We start from the raw sequence: 8,380 nt of genomic DNA, 5'->3' as shown, positions 1-8,380 counted from the left end.
TTGACCTCACATATATAATTTATGACATGGTGAGAGACTTCACTGTTGACGTCACTAATGACATCATCCACAGAGCCACTCACCCCCCCAAAGAACCTCTCATATACACACCCACAACCACTCACATACCCATTCACAAACCCATACCACTACTCATATACCCACTCACATAACTCCTCTCCAGTTTCACACATCATGGAATACTCTCCCATGCTTCTTCATGCAACAGGCCACTACTCATCCCCAATGTCCACATCCTCAACCAAAACTGTACTGCAATGTTGTATCTTGCAGCAGGGTGTGTACCCCTCTCCCCCACTTTCGCAACACCAAAACTGGGGTATTGCTCTTATGCCTTTTGCGACAAGGTACACCTCACTCATCCCATAAGAACAGGGCCTCTTGGAAATCATACACACGACTGTGCACCTGCAGTCATGTACAAAATACCCTCACACCGCACAGTATTACATTATTCCTATATCTGCCAACCTGCTCAGAGACAATCCAGAACAACATAACAGACTCCTAACCATGCCGGCTGCAGCAACACTATTTTGCAGAACTGAAATCATAAGCACCATAGCCCACTTTCCGTGATGTTTCTTTAAAGTCAAATTACAATAAAAAAATCTAATGTAATATTTTCTCACGCATAACAAATAGAAATAAACATTGCATTTTCTGTTCTAGTCAGATGTCATGTTTTTTTTGTAGTCCGACATCACACAGATGAAAAAAATGTTTTCTTGCTTATAGCACTAACCTTCCGCACTGTCTATGTATCCTCAACCACATACATCGTAACTGCATTTACATCTTGCAGAACCTACTTGACATGAGCATAGCAGCAGCCTCTACAATAAAGTGTCCTGCCATAGGGCTTGCAACACAAGTTCACTGTCTAGAAACGTCAGCCCCTTCAAAATAAATAACCATTTAAAGGTCAGATGCGGCACTGCTTTAAAACAGTAATGACTGAGCCATAGAGCAGAAAGACATTGTTGGCAGATGCACACCTCCCAGGTTCTTACTAAGTAGAATGTGGTTCTGAAAACTGCAAGGCCATTCTTATCCTAAACTTAGATTGAAAAGCAGGGAGATGTCCGTCTTCTCTTTTGCTTTCATCTTTGAGCAAGACAACTATAGTATCTCTTCTATTGCTTTTAACAGTATATGCACTGGAAGAGTGAAGCAATTAGTGTGGTTCTCCGGTGTCACTCCTCACCGCAATTCCAAGACGCACCCCAAATAGCCTCCCTTCGCGTTCTACATTGGGGCTTGCCCTAGGAACATGCCCACTCGCACCACATATAGGTGCTCAGAAGTGCACTGCCTCCTGCAGCTTGAGCACGTGCTGCCCTATGGCACTTCAAAAGGTACCCAAAAGAATGCAGTTGGCAATTGTGCTCTTGCTGCCTTGTATGTAGTACCCGAAAAAGACTTGCCCATGCTCACACTACTGACCCTAACCTATTTACATATCACATACTTTCAATTCATCATGCAGAGTGCAACCATTTCACCAAAAAGAGTTATCAGCACAGCACATGATTCACAAGTATCATGACCGCATGTATAATCAAACGCTGATCCTTCACAGCTGAGTTATTCAAACACAAACACTTGATTTACTCTCTCATCACTCTATTGTATGTGTAAACTCACTGAAACCAATACCAGCGGCACTTTCCTTCTGCTTTAATGCTGCTTGCGAAAACAGGTTCACAGCTTCTTATCCTGCTGCTCTTTCCAGTACAGAGGCTGCTTGATGATGGAGACACTGCGCTAACAGGAATAGAGTATTTCCTCTGCTCCTGTACCTTAACACCTGCTCACATCCCTCTTGACACTCGTATTCTCTCTGTTCAGTTTGCATCTTGTCTTTGCCCACCTTCCTCACTGGCACTCTCTTGCCCAGCAGCCAGCACGGACACCACTTGTCAATGGTCACAGGGCTTCTCTCCATCATTAGACACGTCTCCTCCTTTCTCAGAATCTGTTCTCTACTGCATCCAGCATCTTACTGCATGTCCACGCATGTTCTTTTAACAACTTGTTAGCAAATGTTGACTTGTACATGAGTCAGCAGCCATTGAGCTAGGAGGCGAGTTCTTTATTTCATGTTAGGCAATTAGGTTACAGCCACAGTTTGGTAGGTCCTGTGTGGGCTCCATTCTCCCACCAACTATAATCAAAGTCCAGGCTTTGCACGGACACCAACATTCTATGCATCATCACATTTTTGCAGCATCTGCACTCAACATTCTATAGCATACCCACTCAGGTCATGCATACACACACACACATCACCTCACTACAGTATACATGTGAGCAAGTACAATGTGAGGTCATTGTGTACCAGAGAGAGCTTTCTTAGATGCTCCTGGTCAGGCACATATGGCCAGGTACTACCTAGACCCCCTCTTCCCCTGTCAGTATCAAGATAACATGAGAAGATTTTGGATTAGGGGATCGTAAACCCCCGCCGTATTTATTTACATAAAAATTTTTTTAAACAAAATTAATATACAATATTTACACAATACGCAGAAAACCATTACATTACATTGATTACAATGATTGGTGCAGATGTCAGATGGCTAACCTTAACATATCTCTAATACAAGTTTTTCTACCCGAATCTAAACATACCATCATCAATAATCATAATAACATTTTTATTCTTTTTATTTTCTGCGTATCCCTATTGTGAGCCTACGGCAAGGTCAATAACTGGCGCCAGATCCTTATCCAATTATGCCCGCACTCCAACCGGAGTGCGCATGCGCAGGCGGCCCGTTCACCATGAGGGGCACTTCCCCCCCCCCCCCACCCCCAGGTCACCCCCATGCACCCCTCTGCCCACCCTCCAACCTGAGTGCGCATGCGCAGAGCCCCATTCCCCGTGAGGGTACTCCCCAACCCCCCCAGTCACCCCCGTACACCCTGTAGATTATCTCCATAATGGGTCCCTTGCAGTTTTGCGCTGTTCATTTGCGTCATTGTGCACGTGTGGGGTGGCCAAGCAGCCTACCGGAAAGCGTAACTTCCCCTCCCCCGCACCCATCCAGCCAACCGGCTGTAACTGCCCCAGGAGTTCTTGGAGAGACCACTTGCCCCTCCCCCTTGGGCAACCCCATTCAAGAATGGCGCCGCCCTCTAAGGACCTTCAATTTACTGCTCACCAATCATGACCTTACTGCCTGACCAAGGAATAGCACTAAAATACGACAATAAGCAACCTGTACAAGGAAAAAACCTCCTAAAGCAATGGGAAAGAAAATGTTATCTCGCATATGATAAACATAATCATGTCAACCTGAAAATTCCTAACAATACATCCTGTAAACCTTGCTTTTTAGGGGACGGTGGGAGGGGAAATTAAATTACGGCCTCCTAGCGAGGCTGGTATGACTAATGGCAGGCTGAGGGAGCGGCAAGCAAAGAGGCAGACTCCGCCGCTCCCCAGCCTTTTATTGCCCAGATTCCAGCCAGGCCAGTTCTAACAGGCCTGGCGTTTAGCCAAAGTGCGTGACCTGGAAGTGCTTTCAATCACTTCCGGGTCACGCCCCCTGACATTGACCAATTAGTGGCGGGGCGCACCTGTGGCGTCATCAATGCGCGTGACAGGCCCGCCCCGGTATGGTCATCGGGGGCCGGCACGACTGCCATACCTTTGGCGTGGCCGATACCGGCCCCGCCTTTCTATATGGCCAGGTACTACCTAGACTTCCTCTTCCCCTGTCAATATCAAGATAACATGAGAAGATTTTGGATTAGGGGATCGTAAACCCCTGGCCGTATTTATTTACATAATTTTTTAAAAAACAAAATTAATATACAATAATAACACAATACGCAGAAAATCATTACATTACATTGATTACATTGATTGGTGCAGATGTCAGATGGCTACCCTTAACATATCTCTAATACAAGGTTTTTCTATTCGAATCTCAACATACCATCATCAATAATCCTAATAACATTTTTATTCTATTTATTTTCTGAGTATCCCTATTGTGAGCCTACGGCAAGGTCAATAACTGGCGCCAGATCCTTATCCAATTATGCCAGCATCCCAACGGAGTCCGCATGCGCAGGGGGCCCGTTCACCATGAGGGGTACTTTCCCCCCCAGGTCACGCTTTATGCCCGCCCTCCAACCGGAGTGCGCATGCACAGAGGGTTCGTTCCCCATGAGGGAACTCCCCCCCCCCCCCCCCCGCCGTCACCCCTGTACACCCTGTAGATTATCTCCATAATGGAGCCGTTGCAGTTATGCGCCGTTTATTTGCACCATTGTGCACATTCGGGGTGGCCAAGCAACCTATCGGAAAGCGTAACCCCACCTGCCCCTCCACGCACCCATCCAGCCAACCGGCTGCAACTGCCCCAGGAGTTCTAGGAGAGACCACTTGTCCCTCCCCCTTGGACGACCCCATTCAAGAATGGTGCCGCCCTCTAAGGACCTTCAATTTACTGCTCGCCAATCATGACCTTACCGCCACAGGCCTGCATAGTTGCCCGCCACAGGCCTGCATAGTTGCCCAACTATCAGAAATTAAATTACGGCCTTCTAGCGAGGCTAGTATGACTAATGGCAGGCTGAGGGACCGGCGAGCAAAGAGGCAGACTCTGCCGCTCCCCAGCCTTTTATTGCCCAGATTCCAGCCAGGCCAGTTCTAACTGGCCTGGCGTTTAGCCAAAGTGCGAGACCCGGAAGTTCTTTCAATCACTTCCGGGTCACGCCCCCCCGACTTTGACCAATTAGTGGCGGGGCGCACCTGTCGCGTCATCAATGCGTGCAACAGGCCCGCCCCGGTATGGGCATCTGGGGCCGGCATGACCGCCATACCTTTGGCGTGGCCAATGCCGGCCCCGCCTTTCTAGGGGGATCCTCTATGATGCTTGTTCCTTAATCAACAAAGATAAGAAACTAGACCCTGTGTGGAACTGCGTTATATCAGCTGTGTAGTTAGATTTCTACTCAATACATAAGGTACTTTAATGTTCTATCAAAGGACAATTCTTTTGGTGTATGGGGAAAATATTACCCCTTGGTTTCTATTTTTGCATCACAAGCTCGATATTGGAGTGTATTTTAAAATGTCTCTAAATGTTCACCTTAGCTTCTCAGGAAAGCTGTGATTGGTAGTTTGGTTATCTGAATGGGGAAGGGAAAGAAAGCTCTGATTCTATAGCCTCCTTTGCTTTTTAAGTGATGCCTGTGTGGTCTTAGAGGTCAGGGATTTGTACCGTTCTACGATTACTGCTCACTGTGCCATACTAAGTTGAGGCAGAGCAGTGATGACCACTAACTGTTGGGAAAAATATGACAAAGGACGAGGACTATGGAATACCTGATCCTAACGTGGCAGTCAAGTAGGACACAGCCCGCTCACCAGGGGGGTAGGATACACAAAATATATGGGGGGGGGGGGGGGGGGAATAAGAGCAGCATTGGGAACTTTTCATTGACCCTATGAAAAGTGCCAATCAACTGAGTACTGCAGGCTTCGATAAATGTATACAGTCCATAGTTCTGAAGTGAAATAGCAAGGAAGGAGGGCACATCATCACAGTCTGTAATTATGCTTTATTGTTAATTACACTCTGGACTGTAATTAGAAAATATGTGAAAAAACATGAACCATGTATTGTCATGCACCAAGCAAACAAGAGTGGGGAGAAAAAAGTTAAGAATAAATAAAATCTTCTTAGCAACATTCATAAACCTCAAAGTGCAACTGGATTAATCAGAAACGATTCTTCTTGCTGCAGGCAGTTATAAGAAAATCCTGAACTTTTATTTGAAACAACAAATATTTTCTTGTGCTATTCAGTGTTGAGGACAAATTCTTCTGCTATCGTCTGCATGTAATCATCTCTTTATATATTTGGCATATGGCATGATTCAGTCTTTTGTAGGACCTAATTGACCAAGTTCAGATGGTGGAGACCAATGACATTTCTCTCAGCCTCAAAGAAGATACTTGTGTGCTGGTTTTCAATCCAAGATGGTTGCACCCTGCTGGAGGTGTGCAAAGATTTGCAGTCTCCTTTCCAAGCTTCTGTGCAGCTCTTTGCACTGTTGCAGCAGCCTTAGTGTTGGTTGGAAGGCGCCCGGAAGCAGTGGAGGCTTCGCTGCCGCCTTGGAGCTGCTCACCCTTGGGCTGGCAAAAATGTTATGAAGGAGGCCTCAAAGAATACAGAATCATGTGCAAATTTGCTGTGGTGTTCTCCGTTAATCCAGATTAAATCCAACAAAGATAAAATCGCTATTAGCAAGATATTCAGTGTTCTTGACAATTACCTCTACATTGACTTTAGAAGAACCTTTCATTTTGTGTGCAAAAGGCCAGAGGTGGATGGTGAGAAGTTCCAGAAAGGTGCCAATGTTGACTGAGACTGGTGGATTGGAGCTGGCCTCCAGGTTCTTGGGGCAAGACCGGATACAAACCTGCTGCAGGCTAGCGCCATGCTGATGAGACGTATGGAAACCAGGGAAGGAAGACAAGAAATGTCTACATTGGCTTCCATGTGTGTGCATGTTTTGGAGATAGTTGAAGATGTTCTGATAGTGTATATAAAACAAGAAGATACTGGAATAACTAAGATAACCTGTTGTAGCTTCTTAACCTATGTAAAACAAAAAGCTCTCTTTGTTGGAAGCATTTTTTCAAAATATGTCTGCAATTACTGGCCCTGAAGAGTACTTAAGCATACTTGATAATACAGTTAACGTAGGCGAGGGTAGCAAATGGTCAATTTCTTAGTACTGAGCAATGGTGTCTTGTGTGTGTCTCTATGCCCATTTTTGAGGGTTCAGTCCATACCGCCATTCTCTACAATAAGCCCTCAATCTTTTTGAAAGACAAAACTGTACTCACTCAGTGAATTGTAATGTGTTTGAATAATGTATCATGCTGTAAGGAAGTCACCATCCCTCTATTACCTCGACTAAACCTTGACTGCCCCCTTTTGCCACTCTTTGAGAGTTAGTTGTATAAAGGCTTATTGAATTAGAATTTAGGCATATCTTAGGCAATGGGACACCAATAATAACAAGCATTTGCAATGCAATCGGTCTCGCATTTGCGAGAGTTTGAGCTATTGGAATCGTAAATGACAATTCCTTTTATTTAAGTGTTTTGAAAACCTGGAAGCAGTGCGTAAACATACACTTTGTACTCCTAGAACTTGCTTGTGAGAAGCAAGGCTGGCAGTAACTGCTCCTCTTTTACTGCTAGACTTGCTTCTCGTAAGCATGCGTGCTGTCTCTTGGCTCGACCTAAAAACAGTATCTGTTGAACTTGACCCTCAATGTAAGGTCACTTCCATACTTTTTGCCTTTGACCCTCCTGTTTTCCGAACCTGTTTTGTTGGCTTTTAGGACTCACTGAACGTTACCACTGCTAACCAGTGGACAACTGCTTGTGCTCTATCCTTTACACATGGTGAAATTGGCTTACATCCAATAGGCATATTTAATTTACTTAAAAGTCCCTAATAACGTGGTGTTACATGTCATTAGGGCCTGTAAATGAAATGCTACTAGTGGGCCTGCAGCAGTCATTGTGCCACCCACTTAAGTAGCCCTTTAAAACATGTTTCACGCCTGCCACTGCAGCCTGTGGTGCAGTTTTAAACTGTCGTTACAATCTGATTAAATAAACCTTTTGTCATATGTCAACCATAGGGTAGGCCCTAAACAGCCTGTAGGGCGGGAAGCAGAGTATTTAAAACGTTGCCCATGTGCTTTTAACTTCTACATGTCCTGCTAGTGAAAAACTCTTAAATTCATTTTTCACTACTGCAATGCCTGCCTCTCCCGTATGATAACATTGGGTTACCCTATTACATAAAGGTGTTGACAGAATGGGAGGAGCAAAGCTGTTCCCTGGCCCCATTACATTTCAAAGGAGCTGCCTCCGCACACTCACAAAGAAATTGACGCCAGTCTGTTATCACCCAGACCCCTTGGAGCCTTGCAGGGGAAGGAAGAACATTCCTGAACAAGATGTTGGGGAAGTCTAGAAGTTTCCCCACTTCAAACGCTGGCACCTGGTATAAATATTGGACCAGCTCTTCAGTCCACTCCTGGACCTGTGGAAGACTACAGAAGGGTTGCCTTATACTCCAGGGTACTGTCCTGTTGCTTAAAGTCTGCCTTGTTTCTCAATGGACTACCCTGCTGCTTGAGGCCTGTGTTGTTTCTCAAAGACTGTTCTGCTTCTTGAGGCCTGCCTTGTTGCTTGAAGGAGAGAGGACCATATCTTTGAAACTACCAAAGTGACTCTAATGGCCAAGTGGCTGACCTACTTTTATGAGCAACAGGGATGCAACAAGCTCCAGGGGTCTCCCTGCACCTGCCC

The 8,380-nt window shown here is 45.5% G+C and overlaps 1 pseudogene; it reads left to right on the top strand.

The window, feature by feature from the left end:
* The first annotated feature begins 6,022 nt into the window (after nt 1-6,022).
* On the top strand, nt 6,023-6,714 carry LOC146855826 (small ribosomal subunit protein bS1m-like; annotated as a pseudogene).
* Nucleotides 6,715-8,380: the final 1,666 nt, after the last annotated feature.

Source organism: Triturus cristatus, chromosome 4_1 (assembly GCF_964204655.1).
Source record: "Triturus cristatus chromosome 4_1, aTriCri1.1, whole genome shotgun sequence".
Taxonomy (NCBI): Eukaryota; Metazoa; Chordata; class Amphibia; order Caudata; family Salamandridae; genus Triturus; species Triturus cristatus.
This window is presented reverse-complemented; position numbering and strand designations above follow the sequence as displayed.